This window comes from Capsicum annuum, chromosome 6 (assembly GCF_002878395.1).
Source record: "Capsicum annuum cultivar UCD-10X-F1 chromosome 6, UCD10Xv1.1, whole genome shotgun sequence".
NCBI lineage: Eukaryota > Viridiplantae > Streptophyta > Magnoliopsida > Solanales > Solanaceae > Capsicum > Capsicum annuum.
In genome coordinates, this window is record NC_061116.1 from 207785478 (window position 1) to 207806930 (window position 21453).

At 37.7% G+C, this 21453-nt stretch overlaps 1 pseudogene; it reads left to right on the plus strand.

Annotated features, from left to right (window-relative positions):
* Window positions 1–15158: 15158 nt before the first annotated feature.
* LOC107855349 lies at window positions 15159–17103 on the plus strand (annotated as a pseudogene).
* Window positions 17104–21453: the final 4350 nt, after the last annotated feature.

The window sequence follows — 21453 nt, forward strand, 5'->3', positions numbered from 1 at the left end:
AATTCATTTTTGAGTTATCCAAGAAATATTTTTTACCGCCTTTAGTAGTACTACTTTATCTACTCGGATCTTGCTTTAAAATTAAAAGAAAAAAAGATTTTCAAATAGATATGTCATCTGTTGCAACAAATAGCAATATTTGTTTGAAAAATCCCAACATCTCAGTCATCTGTAACAATAGATACAAATGTCCATTTGATAATTAAATCAGATATGTCATCTGTTTAAACAGATATCAATATCTGTTTGAAAATTTTTAACAGCCCGGTCATCTGTCACAACAGATACAAATGTCTATTTGATAATTAAATTAGATATCTCATTTATTACAACAGATATGAATATCTGTTTGAAAATTTCTAACAGCTTAGTCATTTGTTACAACAGATTTCATTGCAATTTATTTAGGTGGAACTAGGGATGAATGAATGAGTTCATAGGGTCAACTACAACTTTAATTGAGTCTTTTCAATTGCATAGTATTGGTATTGTGTTCATTCCAACCCGAGTCGTCGATCGATCACTCTGAGTTGAAAATATTCTCATTAACTTAATGTTAATCTAGTACCTTAATTGATTTAGGTTGAACTGTGGATGAATGAGTTCGTAGGGTCAACTACAACTTTAATTGAGTCTTTACAATTAGATGATGTTGGTATTGCGTTCATCCTGACCCGAGTCATCGATCGGTCACTTTGAGTTGAAAAGATTATTATTAACTTAATGTTAATATGGTACCTTAATTGATTTAGGTTGAACTACGGATGAATGAGTTCGTAGGGTCAACTACAACTTCAATTGAGTCTTTACAATTGTATGATGTTGGTATTGCGTTCATCCTGACCCGAGTCGTTGATCAATCACTCTGAGTTGAAAAGATTTTCATTAACTTAATATTTTAAAAACTAAATATTTTAAAATTTTAAAAAATAATTAAAATCAATTCGGACCAAATTAATAATTTTAAAACATGTCATTCTTTTCCAAAATTACAAATCAACCCATACAAATTATCCATTGGCATGAAAAACTTTTCCTCATTTCAAATCTGAAGTTCTTGATTTTCTCTCTCTCTCTCTTAACATACAGAAAACAACTACTCAACATATTGTTCAACCCTTAAAAAAATCAATTTTCTTCCCATTTCCAACCATATAGTTGTTATTTTTGACTTTATTCTCGTTTGTATCTATCATTTTCTCTGTCTTTGTAGGCAATAGAGTTCGAGAAGAGTTCTACATTTATTCTTTATTCTAAAAATTAGGGCTTTTTAGTATAAAAATGAAGACTTTTATTTGTATTATCTTCGAGAATGGGTTATCAAGTTTGAGTTTTGATGCTAAAAAAGTTGGAAGCACCCGAGAAAACTCTAATTTTTGTATCAGTGTTTTATTGACTATAGTGGTATTGTTGGATGGTGTTTGTGGTGTTGTTGGTGGTATAGGTATTTGTGGTTTTGGTGGTGGCGTCGGTGGTCTTGGTATTGGTATTGGTGGCATTGGTGCTGGTCTTGGTGGCATTGGTTGTGGCATTGATTGTGGTGTTGGAGGTGGTCTTGGTCGTCCATCTGTTGCAACAGATGGAAGATCTGTTGGGAGATATTAAATAGCTCTTCAAACAGATTTCCCATTTGTTTCAACTGATGGGTTATCCGTTGGAATATTTTTTTATAATGTGGCGTAGAATAGTTTATTAAAATTTGTCTTACCTTTTTTAAAAAATTATGTAGACATCAAATGCAATGTATTTTTTATTTTTCTATTATTTGTTGTTAAAAGATGTCTCCCAAAAATAAGAATATGAAAGTGGATCAACTTCTGACCACCCAACAAAAAAGGCTAGAGTATAGATAGAATCAGAGAAACTTCCTAAACAATCTCAGTTAGGGCAAAATAAAACTGAGGAAAGTGATAACTTCTTCTCACCAATGGGGCATGAATTTATATCAAAAGCCCAAAATGATCCTGTCAAAACCATTAGTATCGATAGGTTTCGAGTTGTGATGCCAATGGATAGCCCTAAAAAAGTAACTGATGATCTTGAACTTAAATGTCAGTAGGGGAAACGTTTTGATGAACTTAGGATTATTATGAAGAGTGAAAACATAGACGGACTTTTTAACAAGAGCTACTTTGCATACTTTCTTAAGCTGCCTGAGGACCGCACTTTTTGTCTCCCAATGAGTATGGTTATGGTCCTCTTAAGCGTAGGATCAAGTACGCAGGGATTATAAAGATTCAAAGGAGGAAGAAAAAAAGATGGATGAAATCTGGATCAACTATTGTGGCATGCCAGTTTGTTTTGGATTGAAAGAGTTTGCAAAAGTGATGGGCTTGAGATGCGATCATCTAGAAGAACCTCTCATCAAGGAAACACCCCACAAAGGTCCAACAAATGCAAAGGAAAAAATATGAGTTGTTGGCAATTGTTGGACGTAGCTACAAAGCAGAGGATTTGATGGCAGACCTTGAGGATAAAAATACACCAAAGTACTACAGGGAGAAATTGTGCTTAGTTTGGTTTGTCCATTCCATTTTATTGGCAAGAGACGCCAGGAAAGTCATAGAAGATGATTTGTTGGCATTTGCTGATGATTTTAAGAAATTCAACGATTATCCCTGGGGATATGACAGCTACTACTTAACTATCCAATATTTACTGACAAAGCTATCTACAGGGACGATCACATTATATGGTTTTCCTTGGGATTTCATGATAAAATTGATCACTATTTTTAGTCATCCATTAATTTATGTTGAATATAGTTATTATGACTTTTTTTGCTTGCTTTCTATTTACATTTTTTAGGCTTGGATATGTGAAGTCATTCCTCTCCTCCGAAAGCAGTTCAAGAATTACCCTGATGAGGTTTCTCATCCAAGGAACCTTAGGTGGTTGGCTGTAAAGGCAGCAAAAAAAATATTAAGAAGGCTGGTCTCTTTATCCCTTCGGATAATGTGGTACGTTTTTTTTCAACTAAAATAATTTTCCTTAAAAAAAGATATTAAAGCAGATGTTCCATCTATTGTGAAAAATAGGTCATCTGTTGCAATATATTACCCATCAACTGTAACTGGTGCAACAAATGGGGAATCTGTTGCGACAGAGGATCCATATTTCACAATAGATTAACCATCTGTTGCTCTGGTTCTCTAAACCCAACTCAACTGATTACCCAACTACTATAAATTATGCAACAGATGGGTAATCTAATGCAATATATTATCAATCTGTTACAACGTACAGATCAGCTGTTGCGACAGCTAGATTGTCTGTTGCATAAGTTGGCTGTGTTAACATGTAACCCAACTGACTGCAAGTTATTATTATATGATTTAAATGCCTCATGTCTTTTTTTATAGGTTGTGCATCCTTGGATCATGTCTATGGAACAGGAGTTGGGGATAATTTTTTTTATTACTCTAGGTATTGTTGATACAAAAGCAGACCTAACGATGGAGTTAATAAAGAAGGAATTTTCTGGATCAGCATCCATAAAAAGCACAGTTAGGCAAGGTTAGCCTAATGTTGAAGCTCTTCATGACCAACCTACTGCAATAGATCCAGGTGCTTCTTTTGGGGGTGTTGCTGGTAGAGTTGTTGATGATAGTGGTAGCCATCCTGATGTTGCTTTTGCTGCCAGTCGTGATTATGAGCATATTAGTGCTCAGGAAAAAATAAATATGTTTGAAAACACCCTTTGCATAGGTCTCTCCCACCCCTGCACCGGTCCCTTCTACCCTTACAGTGGTTGCTCTCACCCCTCTTCACCCTCATGTTTTTATTGCAAATACAAATTGGGCAAGGACATAGAGGATAAACTCCTTAAAAAACTAGAGGGTATTCCTGAAACTGCCAAGGAGTTGAAATCCAAGAGGGGTGTCATACCATCCAAGAATATGAAGGAGCCATACAATCCTATAGTGGCAATTAGGAGGAAGAAAAGAGCAATTAGACAAGTACTCTCCAATCGAAAACCCAAAAAAATTACTACTCCTCTTACTCTAAGAGTTGTTGAAGTTCAGGGGCTGCTGAAGAAGGTGAACATACACGCGGAACTTGGCGACAAAGAGAAGAAGGAACTGGAAAAAGTCATGGCTGACAAGACGAAACCTCCACAAGAATACACCTTGCATTTATTTGATGCCCAAGACTTCATGAGTATGACCAATATATGTGAGTGGTACGTGGATAATGTAAGTTTACTTTTGCTAACCTAGACTTTCAATCTACTCCATGAAGAAGAAGCTACGCAATAAATATGTAATCGATTGTAACAGTTGGGTATTCTTTTGCAACATAATGCACATCTGTTGTATAAGTTGCGTTAGCTGAGTAATCTGTGAACTGATTCAGAGAACCCTCTGCAACAGAATCTTTCCACTGTATTTTTCTTATTTATAATTACTAACCTATTTAAAAATTATCTTCTTATACCATAGTATGTTGATAAAATTCTCTAGCTCATGAGGGGCAGACAATTAGCGTACCCAGATGCTTATGATGTTGCCGATAGGATAATGGACCTCAACTTCTATAATAATTTCAAGGATAGGTACGATGATCTCCATAGGCAAGCTTGACCTGGTACCTGGAGATTTGATAAGTAAGTTTCTATGTTCGAATGGGATAAAGACATGATTAACTATGTTAGAGGGAAGATGCCATATCCACACGACAAGAGCTGGACCACGACAAAGAGAATCCTTGTAGTCATGAACGTGGAAGTCAAATATTTTCTTGTTGTTGAGATACTACTCGACGAGAAAAATATTAAGGTTTATGACTGCAACTTACCTGTCTTCAAAGAGGAAACGTTTTCAACCCACGTGCAGTCACTCTTTAAGTTATTCCCTAAGTTGTTGACCCAGAGTAAACTGATGGATAATTTGCCCGCGGAAGTCTTGATGGAGGAATCTCAGGAAGGTCGTCAAATAAATCCCCAAAGTTTGGAGGTCTAAAATGAGACTAAGTGTTGAACACTTATCAAACTTTTCTAAGTCTTGAGGCTTGTAAAGCCAAATGAGCTGAATTTCAGACTTTAGATTTTATGGGGTCTTACAATATCTCCCCATTGGAAATATTTGTCCTCGAATGAGAATCAAATGAGAGGGGATAAAAGACAAGTTGAACATGAACTAAACATGAATGACTGAGAGCTGACTTCATGACTGACATGCTAAATATACTGAACTCATGCATATCTGATGCACGGTAACTGATACATGAATGCATGACTGTGTGTTCTGATAACATGAGTTTATCAAGATGAGAATGCATAGCTAATGCATGATTTTATAAATGAACTGGTACATTAATGCATGACTGAGTATGCAATAGTAGTAGATACCAAGTTTATACTGGGAGCATGAATATAAAACTGAATGAGCTTAAGGAGAACTATTACCTTAAGCTTGATCTGAATTGGCAGAGAAAAGGTGAGGATACTTCGTAGGCATATCTATTTCTGCTTCCTAAGTAGCTCCCTCAATGGACTGATTTATCCAAAGAACTTTAACTAGAGGGACTTCTTTGTCCCTCAATCGACGAGTCTGAGAGTCTAAGATTTCAATTGGAATATCTTCATAAGAGAGACTATTCAGAACGTTAATGCTCTGAATAGGAACTACAACGACTGGGTCACCCATGTACTTCTTGAGGAAGGAGACATGGAAAATTGAATGAACTGAGGCTAAATCTGAAGGCAATTTGAGCTCACGAGCTACCTTGCCAACGCGACTGAGAATCCTAAAAGGACCGATATTTTGGGGACTAAGTTTCCTATTCTTGCTGAATCTCTTCACTCTCTTCATGGGAGAGATCTTGCGATAGATATAGTCATCAACCTCGAACTTGATATCCTTTCTATAAACATCAACATAAGACTTCTGTCAACTCTTAGCAGCCTGAAGTCTCTCTCTGATCAACTAAACTTTCTTTAAGGCATCGAATACCAACTCAGGACCTATGACTGAGGCCTTACTAACTTCGAACCAAATGATTAGAGATCTACATCTTCTACCATAGAGAGGTTCGAATGGAGCCATCTGAATACTGGAATGATAGCTATTGTTGTATGCAAATTCAATCAAAGACAAGTGGTCATCCCAACTTCCCTTGAAATCAACTACACACGCTCTTAGAATATCTTCAAGAGTTTGAGTGGTCCTCTCTTCTTGACCGTCTGTCTGAGGATGAAAGGCTGTACTAAGATGAACTTGGGTACCAAGACCCTTTTGGAACTCTTTCCAAAGGTGGAAGGTGAATTGGGTACCTCTGTCTGAGATGATAGATAGTGGAACACCGTGTAATCTGACCAACTCCCTGATATAGAGTTTGGCATAATCCTCGACTGAATAAGAGGTACGAACTGGAAGAAAATAAGATGACTTGGTCATTCTATCTACAATGACCCAAACTGAATCATGCTGGTGACGAGTTCGAGGCAAATCCATCATGAAATCTATGTTTACTTCTTCCCACTTCTAAGTAGGAATGCTAAACTCCTGCATGGAACCACTAGGTTTTTTATGCTCTATCTTAACCTGCTGACATGTAGAGCACTTAGCCATAAACTCTGCAACATCTCTCTTTATCCCACTCCACCAATAGATCTCCCGCAGGTCGCGGTACATCTTAGTGGCCCCTGGATGAATAGAGTATTGTGCACCATACGCTTCTGCAAAAATTCACTGCCTCAAGTCATCTATGCCTGGAACACACAGACAACCTTGACAAAGAAGAACACCATCTCCCCCTTGGGAGAAGACCTCTATTTCCAATTCTGAACTGACTCTTTTAGCTTGACAAGGCTAGGATCCCTGTCTTGCTTTTCTTTTACCTTGAAAACTAAAGATGACTCTAAACTACTCTAAACAAATACACCACCCTCTGAAGATTCGACTAAGCAAACGTCTAGTCTAGAAAGCTGATGCATTTCCTGAGCTATCTTTTTATTGCTATCCTCAACATGAGAAACACTACCCATGAAGAGTCTACTGAGAGCGTCGGCCACAACGTTGGCCTTGATCGGATGGTAAAGGATACTCATGTCATAATATTTCAAAAGGTCTAACCACCTTCTCTGATGAAAATTGAGATCTTTTTGAGAAAAGACATACTGGAGACTCTTATGATCTGTGAAGACATCTACATAAACTTCGTATAGATAATGCCTCCAAATTTTCAAACCAAATACTACGGCTACTAACTCAAGATCATGAGTAGGATAATTCTTTTCATGGAGCTTTAACTGTCTGGAGGTGTAGGCTATGACCTTACCATGCTGCATGAGGACACAACCTAAACCCACTCTGGATAAATCACAATAGACTACAAAACCGTCTGAACCATCTGGAAGAGCTAGAACTGGAGCTGAGGTGAGTCGAGTCTTCAACTCCTGAAAACTCTTCTCGCAAGAATCTATCCACTGAAACTTGACCTTCTTCTGATTCAATCTGGACACAGGGGATGCAATAGAAGAAAATCCCTTGACAAACCATCTGTAATAACCAACCAAACCTAAGTAAATCTTGATATCTGATGGAGAGACAGGGCGAGGCCAGTTTCTTACCGCTTCGGTCTTCTGAGGATCTACTCTAATGACATCATCGAAAATAATATGTCCAAGAAATGCTACTTACCTTAGCCAAAACTCGCACTTACTGAATTTGGAAAATAGCTGGTGATCTCTGAGAGTTGAAGAACAATTTTGAGATGGTCTGAATGATCACGCTTAGTGCGGGAATAGACTAGAATATCATCTATGAAGACTATGATGAACATGTCCAAGTACTGCTTGAACACCCAATTCATCAAGTCTATGAAAGTTGCAGGGTCATTGGTAAGACCAAAGGACATGACTAGAAATTTGAAGTGACCATATCGAGTACGGAAAGTTGTCTTCGGGATGTCACATTCTCTAACTCAAAGTTGATGATAACCTGATCTGAGGTCTATCTTAAAGAAATAACTGGCACCCTGAAGTTGGTCAAACAAGTTACCTATTATGGGAAGAGGATACATGTTCTTGACCATAACTTTGTTGAGCTGACGGTAATCGATACACATCCTGAGAGAACCATCTTTCTTGCACACAAATAAAACTGGTGCACCCTATGGGGATACACTGGGTCTGATGAATCCCTTCTGTTGGTTCCATTCTGTATGGCAGAATAGATATAGGCTGAGTACCTGGAATAAGGTCTATGCCAAAGTCAATTTTCCTTTCGGGAGGAAGGCCTGGAAGATCTTTGGGAAAGACATCTGAATATTCGTTAACCACTAAAACTGATTCAAAGCTAGGAGATTCGGAACCAGAGTCTTTAACATGAACGAGATGATAAACACATCCCTTAGAAATCATTTTCCTTGCCTGAAGGTAGAAAATAAGTTGACCCTTGAAAGATGAAATACTACCCTTCCACTCTAGGATGGGCTCATTTGGGAATTGAAACTGAACTATCCTATTTTTTCATTCGATTGTGGCATAGAAGAAATGAAGTCAATCCATGCTGAGAATGATATCAAAATCAGTCATCTTTAACTTGACTAAATCTGTTGACGTGGCTTTCTGAAATATCATAACTAGGTAGTACCTGTATACTCGCCGAGCTATGATAGTTTTACCCACTGGGATAGATACTAAAAAGGGCTCTACTAAAATTTTAGGACTGATTCCAAAATCTCCTGCTATGTAGGGAGTAACTAAAGACAAGGATGCACTTGGATCTAGCAAAGCATAAACATGAATATGGAAAATTTGTAATGTACCAGTAACGATATTAGGAGAATTTTCCTGATTCTATTGAGTCTGAAGAGCATAAAGTTTGTTTGGGAATTGTCCACTAGTAGCACTGGAAGTGGCACCCGGCTGGTTTGGGTAACCGGACTGAGCTGTGGAATGATTATACTGACCTTGTGGACCTGACTGCGGACACTCTTTAATCCTGGGTCCTGTTTTGCCACAACCAAAATAGACATCACTACCGGATTGCAAATACCCTTGTGGTTTTTGCCACAGGTATAGCAAAGGGGATTTGTGCGGGCACTCTAACACTGCCCTGGGTATAAGAGCTTAGGGCTCTATCTCTAAACTTAGGAGCTGGAGCACTAGTTGAAGAATGAACTGGATATGATGACTTAGGAAAAAACTGCGAACGGTTTTCTCCCTCTGATTTGGGTTGAGCAAAACTGAAACTGCCTGATCTTGCTCTCTTGTTCTGTCTCTCCCCTATCCTAATCTTCTGCTTCTCTATTTGTTAAGCATGGGTCATGAGCCAAGCTAAATTCATATTACTATTCAGCATTGCAGACCTACATTTATTTACCACACTATCATTCATCCCTGACACGAACTTTCTCATCTTAGCCCTGCTGTCTGCAACCACATGAGGGGCAAATCTGGCTAGCTGAGTAAATCTAAGAGAATATTCCTTAACTGTCATATTTCCCTACCTGAGGTTGATGAACTCAATAACTTTGGCCTCCCTCAGCTCTTGGGGAAAGAATCTGTCTAAGAAAGTCGTGACAAATTCCTCCCACTCTATAGGACCTGCATCCTCTACCCTCTCAAACTTTCACTGTTTGTACCAAGTATGAGACACTTCTTGCAACTGGTATATGGCTAACTCGTCACTCTCAAAAGAAGTAACTCTCATGATGTCTATGACTTTCTGGACTTGGTCAATGAATTTCTGAGGGTCTTCATCAGGCTTAGACCCGAAGAAAGATGGAGGGTTCATTCGGGTGAAGTCTCGAATCCTAGCTGCGGCTGAGTTGACCACTGGATTGGTCAGAATAATTGGTGGTCGTTCATTTTGGGAAGCCACAGACTGAGCAAGTGTGGTGAATGCAGCCTTAAACTCTGCATGAGAAACATGTTCACCCAAAGAATCTTTGGGCTGAGGAGCTGGCTTGTTTCTTCTCTTCGGAGGCATATTCTGAAATAAGAGAAGAACGGATTAGACTGAGAGTTTAACTTGAGATTATGCTCACTAGCATGATATGAATGCTGAAATAAAGGAAACTGTTCCTAAAACATCTTATAGCCTCCTGCACATAAATGTGGCGCACAACACACCTATGCACAAGTCTCAACTAGATGCGGCTTTTAGACTTCCTAGGACTCTATTGAACCTTAGGCTCTGATACCAAGTTTGTAACACCCTGATTTTATGATTCAGAATGCCTTACAGTGCTCATGATCCCGAAAGACCACAAGCTAACCCAAGACTGATATCTATACCTGTACACTGCAATATATGACATAATAATGTGGAAAACATGAACACTAGGCCATAAGGTTCAACTAAATAAAATATCTGACTAAACATAACATCCATATGTGTGACAAATACCTAAAACAACTGAAGTCTGAATCAAATCTAAACTAAATCTGAAAGCCTCTAAATATTGTCTGAATAAGAAGTTGAAGGAACATGTCTACAACTAACTCCGTCTAGCAAAACTGAACTGAAATAATGAATGAAATAAAATAATATCGTCCTCAAATGGATGAGGACTCACTACAACTCTGCGATTGGAATGCTACTGCTACTACTGATCTGGAGCTCGTGTATGTGAACCTATGGTGTAACATGAAAAAGAATCGCCATAGCACAAATGCATCAGTACGTGGGAATATAATGATTATATGAGTGAGGTAGGCTAAATACGAAAGGTTTACATACGTGAACAAAGCTAATTGACTAACTGATATGAACGTAAGAGTGCAAATATGCATACATAGTAACTGGAATCATGAATACATGATATTTAGATTTGTACTCTAATACATGGCTTACTGATGACTAACATGACTGATACTGTAATTCTGATATCATGGATGACTGTGTCTGACAGTCCTGAATCTAATGGAACTATCAGTGTTCCATTATGTAACTGAATTGACTATATCTGATAGTCCTGATACACTGAAATCTAAAGAACTATCTGTGTTCTTTTACTAGGTAGCCATCTGACTGACATATCCCAATAACGCATATAGCTAGGTTGGGGTCCAATCTCTGCCCGACTAGAGGAGTGACAATACCGCACCACTAGTAAGGACAGCTGTGAGTGACCCTTATCTGGCAGGTACTCAAAATGAGAATGGTGGGAACAATAAGCTGACAGGTTAAGCCACCTCATCAAACCTAATCTGACAGATTAACATGTCTCAACCTACGCTGGCTACGTAGTTCTGGAATGCAAGGATGAATACTAAGAATCACACCCTAATCTGACAGGTGTGTTCCTATCTTTGGATTCGCTCAGTGCTAATTACTACTCTCATCTGAAGAGACTGAACATGATTTGACTGACTGTACGTGGACTGAGCTTACTGAATTCTACTGATTGGTAGAATATTTTTGATATCTATTAACTGACTGAGATCATGAGGTTTCCTGAGTCACATAACTGACTGATTTCTACAGAATCATAGATTGATTTTGGGTTTCATTAAGCATAACATAGCTCTAGGCATACAACTATATTTTTCGGGTACAAGTACCCCCAGGACTCGATGGAAGGAAACTAACACACATGACTGACTTGATCATAAGAGTAAAGTCCAAAATTTACAATAGCATAAGTAGGAGATTTCACACTAAGCTTAGTTATCAACATCTTATATGGAAGGGAAAAGTATACAATATGTATATACTTGCATAGCTTTATTATCATGCTCAAACCATATAACAACAACAACAACGCATATCAATCACGTGGAAATTTATGTGGAATTATAAAGCATAGAGCATGGGCTTGTCATCTAAGAACTATTAGATCATGGAACATGAATTTTATCATCCTAGGCATTTTATCAAACACTTTGCATGCATTCTTTTGACTTAGGTTTCATGAATTTCACCATATTAAACCACCTAAAGTTCATGGGTTTCAACTAACAACCGCATATTCTTCATGAAAACACCTTTAGATATCATCTTGAAACTTAAACAACAATCATCAACATGTACATGGTCATATCACAACAAGACAAATCACATAAATAATATTTAAAACATGGTTCTTGAGCTCTATGAACGAAATAGATCCATAGATGAACACTATGCATTCCTGAGATTAAGAATCCATGGAATTTACAGTGAAATCGGCTTGAATCTTGAAACCCCCATTTGAACCCTAGACTTGTTCTTGGTTGTTCTTAAGAGAATTTCAGCAAAAGGAGTATGTTTTGGTGAAACATGGCATTAATCCCGTGTTTTGAGTATATATAGTAATAGGGAAAAGGACCATTTTGTCCTTAAGTTCATGACCTGGAAGCTGGAAAATTTTGGGAGCGTGCGATGGAGCGTGTGTCGCATGCTCCATCCCTCCACAGAATAGCATGCATCGCATGCTCTATAGCATGCTAGGACCATTCGATATCCCATGCTAATCGCATGATGCTACTGTTTAGAAATCCAAAAAGGCTCTAAATGGATTCCAAAAATTCCAAAACTCACCCGGAATGTACTACGACCTTATCCCATCGCGACACAACTTGAAAATCCAAAAACAAAGGTCGGAAAGGTTGTCAAATAAATCCCCAAAGTTTGGAGGTCTAAAATGAGACTAAGTGTTGAACACTTATCAAAATTTTCTAAGTCTTGAGGCTTGTAAAGCCAAATGAGCTGAATTTCGGACTTAGGATTTTACGGGGTCTTACATTAGGTAACTCAATTTCTTGATACAACCCACCGGTCCTTATGTCCTCAACTTTGACTTGTTGTCATACCATGCACTTGGATACAAAATCAACCACATCCTGCTTCATACAATTCCACTAATATATCTCCTTAAGATCATGATACATTTTTGTCGAACCGGAATAAAAAACATAGCAGATTCATATGGCTCAACCAAAACCCTCTATCACAAACCATTGACACAGGAACACACAACCTCTCTTGGTATCGTAAAGTACTATCGCTGCTGATCTCAAAGACCATTACCTTTTGCCCACCAATATCACTCTTGATTTTTATCAAATTTGGATTTAGCACTTACTTCGCCTTGATTTTTGCACCAAGAGATGATCTAACCTCTTCCTAAACCATTACCCTACCATCCTTGTAGTTCAAGAGACGAACTCTAAGATTGGCCAAGTGGTGAATATCCTTCACCAATTCCCACTTTCCTTTCTCCACATGAGCCAAACTCCCCACAGACAACTTGCTAAGAGCATCAAAAATCATGTTAGCTTTACCTGGGTGGTAGTAAAGACTCATATTATAGTCCTTGAGAAGCTCCAACTATCTACTTTTCCTGAGATTTAGATCCCTTTGAGTGAACACATATCGTAGACTCTTATGATCAGAAAATTATGCCTCCAAATTTTCAAAGCTAAAACCACTACCAACAGTTCCAAATCATGAGTAGGATAATTTCCCACATGCACATTCAACTGCCTGGAAGCATAGGCAATGACCTTCCCATGTTCTATCAAAACACAGCCAAGTCCCACCTGGGACGCATCACAATAAACCACAAACCTCTCCATACCTTCTGGCAAGGTCAAAACCAGAGTCAAAGTTATCTTATCCTTAAGCTTCTCAAAACTCCCTTCACATGCTTTTGACTAAGAAAACTTTAGCTTCTTCTGAGTTAACTTAGTCAAAGGAGCAACTATCATTGAAAAGCTTTACACAAACCGCCTATAATACCTGACTAAATCTAAGAAGATCCAAATATTTATTGGAGTCGTGGGTCTAGGCTACCTTTTAAGCACAAACACCTTTTAAAGATCCACCATGATCCCCTCACTAGAAATAATATGACCAAGAAAAGTCACATCATTCAACCAGAACTCATACTTGGAGAATTTGGCATACAACTGCTGCTCTTTCAAGGTCTAAAACACCATACAGAGGTGATTGGAATGATCCACCTCACTTTTAGAATAAACAAAGATGTCTTCAATAAATACAATGACAAAAATATCCAAGAACTTCTTGAAAACCCTGTTTATCAAATCCATAAATGTCGTCGAGGCATTAGTCAAGCCAAATAACATAACTAAGAATTCAAAGTGCCCATACCGAGTACGAAAAGTTGTATTAGGGATATCCTCCTCCCTAATCTTAAGCTAAATATACCCAGACCGAAGATCTATCTTAGGAAAAACTTGAAACCTTGCAACTGATCAAACAAGTCATCTATCCTTGGAAGAGAATACTTGTTCTTGACTGTTACCTTATTCAACTATCAATAGTCAATGCATATCCGAGGGGAACCATTCTTTTTTTTCACAAAAAATATGGGTGCACCCCATGGGTATACACTAGGATGAATAAACCCCTTATCCAGAAGGTCTTTAAGTTGCTCCTTGAGTTTCCTCAACTCAGTCGGAGATATTCTATAAGGAGGAATAAATATTAGGCGAGTGTCCAAAATAAAATCAATACCAAACTCAATATCTCTATCCAGAGGAACACCAGGAAGATCATCCAGAAAAACCTCAAGAAACTCACCACCAGAATCAAGTGAAAAAGAAGGACTCTTCGAATTAGAATCTTTAACCTAGACCAAGTGATAAAGACACGATTTAGATATTAATCTTCGAGCACTAAGATAAGAAATAAAATTTCTCCTAGGAGCTAGGGAACCACCCTTCCACTCTATAATCGGTTCACCAGGGAACCTAAAGACAACCTTACGAGTTCGACAATCTAAGGACATGTAACAATAGTGTAACCAATCAATCCCCAGAATAACGTTAAAATCCACCATATCTAGCTCAAACAGATCTACCAAGGTCTACTTGCTACTAAAAGATACCACACACACCCTATAGACTCTTTTAGCAATGACCGAGTCACCTACTAGGTAGAAATAGAAAAAGGATCTAAAACAACCTCAGGATAAAAAAAAAAACATATAGCCAGATATAGGGCCACATAGGAAAAAGTGGACCCTGAATAAAACAGATAATACACGTCACGAGAAAAGAGTTATAACGTACCAGTAATGACATCTAGTGATGCCTCAAATTCCTGTTGAGATGCAAGAACAGAAACTATTTTGGACAATGCCAGCACCAAAAATAGGAGCAGACATCAAAGAAGCACCACTAGGTGCAGGAGAAAAAGATGATGCAATCGGAGATTTAAACTTTGAATTTTTTCTTAATTTTATTTTGAGCTGTAAAAATGGCGGAACCAAAATTTACAATGGATGTCGGAAATGACGGTGTTGCAATCATCAAATTCTCTAATCCTCCTGTGAATGCTCTTTCTATTCAAATTTTTGCCGGATTAAAGGAGAAATGGAATGAGGCAGCCAAGAGAAATGATGTCAAAGCAATTGTTTTGACTGGAAGTGGTGGGAAATTTTCTGGTGGTTTTGACATCAATGTTTTTGAGAAGGTTCATAAAACAAATGATGTTACTCTATTGCATGACATTTCTATTGATCTCATGACGAATGTTATGGAAGATGGAAAGAAGCCTGCAGTGGCTGCCGTGGAAGGACTTTGTCTTGGAGGTGGCTTCAAATTGGCATTGGCATGCCATGCACACATTGCTGCGCCAAGAACACAACTTAGGTTGCCAGATCTTAGACTTGGAGTTCTTCCTGGATATGTAGGTACAAAACATCCTCCAAGGCTTATAGGATTATCAAAGTCCGTCGAAATGATGATGACATCCAAACCAATAATGTCAGAAGAAGGGGAAAATCTTGGCATTATTGATGTTGTTGTTCTTTCCACAGAGTTGTTAAAAGTAGCTAGACAATGGGCACTTGATATTATAGAAAGTCGCAAACCTTGGGTGCGTTCCCTCCACAGGACTGAAAAATTGGTTTCATTTCAGAAGCACATGAAGTTCTGAAGTTGGCTAGGCAACCAGTGAAGCAAATAGCTCAGAATATGCCTCAGCACCTAGCATGCCTTGATGTAATTAAAGAAGGCATAGTCCATGGTGGATATAAAGGGATTATCAAGGAAGCTAAAGTATTTCAGGACCTTATACTATCAGATACATCAAGAGGTCTTATTCACGTATTTTTTGCCCAACGAGCTACATCAAAGGTACTGAATATAACTGATATCGGTCTAAAACCAAGGCCGATAAAGAAAGTTACCATTATAGGTGGAGGGTTAATGGGTTTAGGCATAACTACCTCTCTTGTTCTGAGCAACATATTTGTTATTATGAAGGAAATTAATCATGAGTATCTTCAGAAGGGGCTTAAAATAGTTAAAGAAAATATCTGAGGTTTGGTAGCGAGAAAGAAGCAACAGCAGGACAAAGCAAACAAAGCTTTCTCAATGCTTAAAGGTGCGCTAGATTACTCAAAATTTAAGGACGTGGATATGGTCATTGAGGCTGTCATTGAAAATATTCCGCTAAAACAACAAATCTTCACTGATTTAGAGAAGGTTTGTCCTCCCCACTGTATTTTGGCATCCAATACATCTACTATTGACCTCAACATAATTGGGCAAAAAACAAGATCTCAAGATCAGATTATAGGGGCCCACTTTTTTAGTCCTGCTCATGTAATGCCTCTACTGGAGATAATGCGGATGAAAAAGACATCTGTGAAAATAATTCTTGACCTCATGGCTGTTGGCAAAACAATAAAGAAAGTACCGGTTATAGTGGGAAACTGTACTGGTTTTTCTACCAATAGGACATTCTTTCCATACACCCAGAGTGCACATTTTCTCGCGAATCTTAGAGCGGATGTCTATAGGATTGATGCATTAATCACTAGCTTTGGTCTCCCTATCGGTCCATTCCAGATTCAGGATTTAGCTGGATATAAAGTAGCTGTTGTTGTAGGGAAAGAGTATCGTTCGGCATTTTTTGATAGAGTATTTACCTCTAAATTGCTTGACCTTCTAATCAAAAGAGAGCAAAATGGTAAAAATAATGGAAAAGGATATTACATTTACAAAAAAGGAGAGAAGCCAAAACCTGATCCTACAGTGCTTCTCATTATCTAGGAGTCCAGAAGGCTCGCCAATATTATGCCTGGTGGAAAGCCAATATCTATAATTGATCAAGAAATTGTTGAGATGATTCTCTTTCCTGTTGTGAATGAGGCATGTCTGTTTTGGATGATGGTATCAGAGCCAGTCACACCTAGTTTATTATTTCCGATGTTGGGCCCCCCATCTTATATTGTCCACGCTCCAGATATCTAGCCCTGGGCGTGTGGGAGGGTGTTGGAATCCTATATCGGTGGATTAAAGAGTCCTTGGTCTTCTTATAAGGTCTTGGGCAATCCTCCCCTCATGAGCTAGCTTTTGAGGTAGAGTAAGGCCCAAGATCTATTTCTTTATCATGGACCTTGGGCCTAACTCAACCTCAAAAGCTATCTCATGAGGGGAGGATTGTCCAAGACCATATAAGGAGACCAAGAACCCTTTAACCTACCGATATGAGACTCTAACACCCCTCTCTCCCACATGCCTAGGGCTGGACATCTAGAGCGTGAACAATATAAGACGGAGGCCTAATATCGGAAATAATGAACTGGTGGGCCTGGCTCTGATACCATGATAAAGAAATAGACCTTAGGCCTAACTCAACCTCAAAATCTAGCTCATGAGGAGGAGTACCAATTTTATCATGGTATCAAATCCAGGCCAACCCAGTTCATTGTTTTTTATATTGGGCCCCCCATCTTATATTGTCCACGCTCTAGATATCCAGCCCTGGGCGTGCGGGGGTGTTGGAGTCCCACATCGATGGGTTAAAGGGTCCTTGGTCTCCTTATATGGTCTTGGGAAGTCCTCCTCTCATGAGCTAGTTTTTTGGGTATGAGTTAGGTCCAAGACCAATTTTGTCATGTTATCAGAGCCAGGCCCATTCTAAATATTTATTCACCGGTAGTGGGCCCCCATATATTGTGTTCATTCTTCAGTTAGCCTGTGTGTATTGTCCATGCTACAGTTAGCCTGGGTGTGCGAGGGAGTGTTAAGTATCGCACATCGGAAGAGGAAAGGGTCCTTGGTCTCCTTATAAGGCTTGGGCAATCCTCCTCCTTATGAGCTAGCTTTTGAGGTTGAGTTAGGCCCAAGATCCATTTCTTTATCCGCCTAACTCAACCTCAAAATCTAGCTCATGAGGGGAGGATTGGCCGAGACCATATAAGGAGACCAAGGACCCTTTAACCCACCGATGTGGGACTCCAACACCCCCCTGCACGCCCAAGGCTGGATATCTGAAGCGTGGATAATATAAGACGGGGGGCCCAACATCGGAAACAATGATCTGGGTGGTCCTGGCTCTGATACCATGATAAAGAAATGGACCTTGGGTCTAACTCAACCCCAAAAACTAGCTCATGAGGAGGAGGAGGATTGGCCAAGCTTTATAAGGAGACCAAGGACCCTTTCCTCTTCAGATGTGGGATACTTAACACTCCCCCACACGCCCAGGCTAACTATAGCGTGGACAATACGCACAGGCTAACTAGAGCATGGACAATATATATGGGGACCCACCATCAGTGAACAAATATTTGGAATGGGCCTGGCTTTGATACCATGATAAAGAAATGGACCTTGGGCCTAACTCAACCTCAAAAGCTAGCTCATGAGGGGAGGATTGTCCAAGACCATATAAGGAGACCAAGGACCCTTTAACCCACCGATGTAGGGCTCCAACATATAGTGACAGTAATTCAGCCATTCAACTAGTCAACAACCCTGTGTTCCATGAGAGAACCAAACACATTGAGATTGACTTTTATTTCATTAGGGACAAAATCAAAGATGGATTAATTAAGGCTCTATATGTTCACTCTACTGATCAACTTGCTGATCTTCTTACCAAGGGTCTAAGTCTTGCTCAACATGCCCACTTACTTGACAAACTTGGTGTGCTGAATGTTCTGCACCCTACAGCTTAAGGGTGAGTGTTTTGGAACATACACGACTACTCGTTCCACTGATGTGTAATACTGATAGGAGTAGGTATTCAGCTATTTAGTAGCATATTGCTGAGTCAACTATATAAGTTGTTAGAGGTTGTTAGACAATGATTAGTGAGTGGCAATGAGCTGTCAATAGAGTGTTCTAGAAGAAAGGTAGTTATTAAATATTTTATTGTCTATATAAGGCACAACAATGAGATTGTAACACAAGTTTTTGAAGCAGTTATAATTTTGATCCTTTCTGTTCTTCTTAGCTCCATCAATGGAGTCTTAGCAAGTGTTTTCACATTCTTTTACTGCTAAATTCTACTTTGTATTCAACTTTCATTATTTTTAAATTCAACTTAATGCAAAGTTGCTTACCAATCAATTGAATCAAACCATCGTATTTTTCTGTTTCTTCAATTGCAATTGAGTTCAACTCGTACTATTCATATTGATTATAACAGTTTCATATGCATGAATGCTTCAGAACAATTGATAATTGCCCCATCTTTTTTTAAAAAAAAATTGTAAACAAATACAGTATGCAAATTGTCAGTAACTATGAATTCAAAATAAACTAACAATTATAAGGTTTCAATAATTGTAAAAATCTACGTGTTAGATCACAAATTGAAATTGCAGTATAGATCGTGTATACATTAACGAAAAATAATGAATTAAAACATACTGAAATTTATATAATTTAATTGAAAACAACAAATAAACAAATATTAAGCGCAAATACACAATTTTGATTTTCAAAAAAATCGTCTTTCAAGAATTTTTAAACGAAATTTGAATTGAGATACCTATTAAAATTTATTGTTGAATAACTCCTTTTTCTTCTCTCAATTCTTTCCAAAATAAATCTTTTTAGCTTTAATGCAATTATTTTTGCAGATAGTGAGCTTTAATGCTTATTAATGAATGAGCAATTAATGGAAAGTTGGAGTAATTTACGGTAATTTACTTCTTTCAAGTTTCCTTTTTTATCTCCTTTTTCAATTAGGTTATGTTTTTTCTGATTTGTGTAATTCTTATATATATATAGAAATAACTATCAACAACTTTTGCCTATAATTTGTAATTATTGAAACTTTCACTAAGAAGTTAGTTATAGGTCTTATACTTTGTCTATACGTGAATTTTTACCTTTCTTTTATTGTTAATGTAAAAGAGAAGTTTTTTTTTTGTCCTCTTCTTTCAAAGTTGTATTCATTTTCTCTTTTTTTTGTGGGGTGCATGTTTGCATAAGATAATTAATTCGCAGCCTAGTAGAGATCAAGACACCCGACACATAAACAAAATATTGAGATAGAATTAAGAATTAAAAATCTTGGACTTAGCTTATCCACACAGATAGGTAATTTAACAGTAGGCTTTTTATTAATTAAGCCACCACTCGAACCGCCTGTCACTCTCCTTTCAGGCTAGCTATATATAAACAATTAACACAAGTTCAAATTCCATCGTTAAAATTGGACAACCAATGGTCACTCAAGTTAAAAAATGCATGGAATAAAGTAACTCTACTTGTGTGAATTGTGATGTATCTTAGGAAATCACTACTGGCGGATTACGAACTAAGATTTGGAAATTTTTATTGACAATTTAAATTCTAATATTGGGTTTGATTGGTGTCACTGTAATAAGATATTTCCATGTTTAACTGTCTACTAAAAAGACTTTGCCTTGGACGGCAAGACTATAATATAGAAATACAGAAAGTCATGAAATTATTTTTGTCCATATATTTGTGGACTTTGTAGTTGTCCCTTTCGCTTTGATCACTCCGAAAAGAATACGTTTCTGCCAATGGTATCTCCCTCTTCCCCTTTCCTCAGAATATCACTTACTAATCTCCTTCATTTTAACTGTCGTTTTAATTTTAAAATAATTATTGCTTCCATATTTGTATTACCGTTTTTAAATTGATTGATAGGTTTTATTTAAGCTTAGGGTCTATCAAAAATAATATTTCTGCTACAACGTAGAGGTAAGACCAGGGTATATTCTATTCTCCCAAGATATCATTTATGTGATTACACTGAGTATGTTGTTGTGTTGAAACAGTTATCATTTTAAAGAAGTACCTTTTTAATATCGATTCTCAAAAAGTACCTAAAAATAGAGACTTATTTAGTAAATTATACTCTTAGTTGTATATACTTATTGTTTTTTTTTTTCCTAATAAACATAAAAATAAAAATAAAAATTAAAGGGCTAAATCGACAGTTAAAATGAGAAGAGGGAGTGTTTTTTTTTCTTTCATTATTCTATGAGCAGTTAACAATATATATAGACGACTTGGTCTATTAGGATCAATCATAATTTGATTCTGTATGTTAATGTTACAATCAATGTTGAGCTGGATCGTAATTCATGATGCCACAAAGATTAACAAATAAAATTATAGATATTCCTTTTTGGACTTACTCTTGGAATTTGCTACTATATACATAATATAGCTGTAATACTTTCTGTTCTACGTAGTATCTTCAAACTGTGTTTAAAATCAGACCAACTTGCGTTAAGTGTGTATTGAGGTATTTACCATTTGAATCTAACATG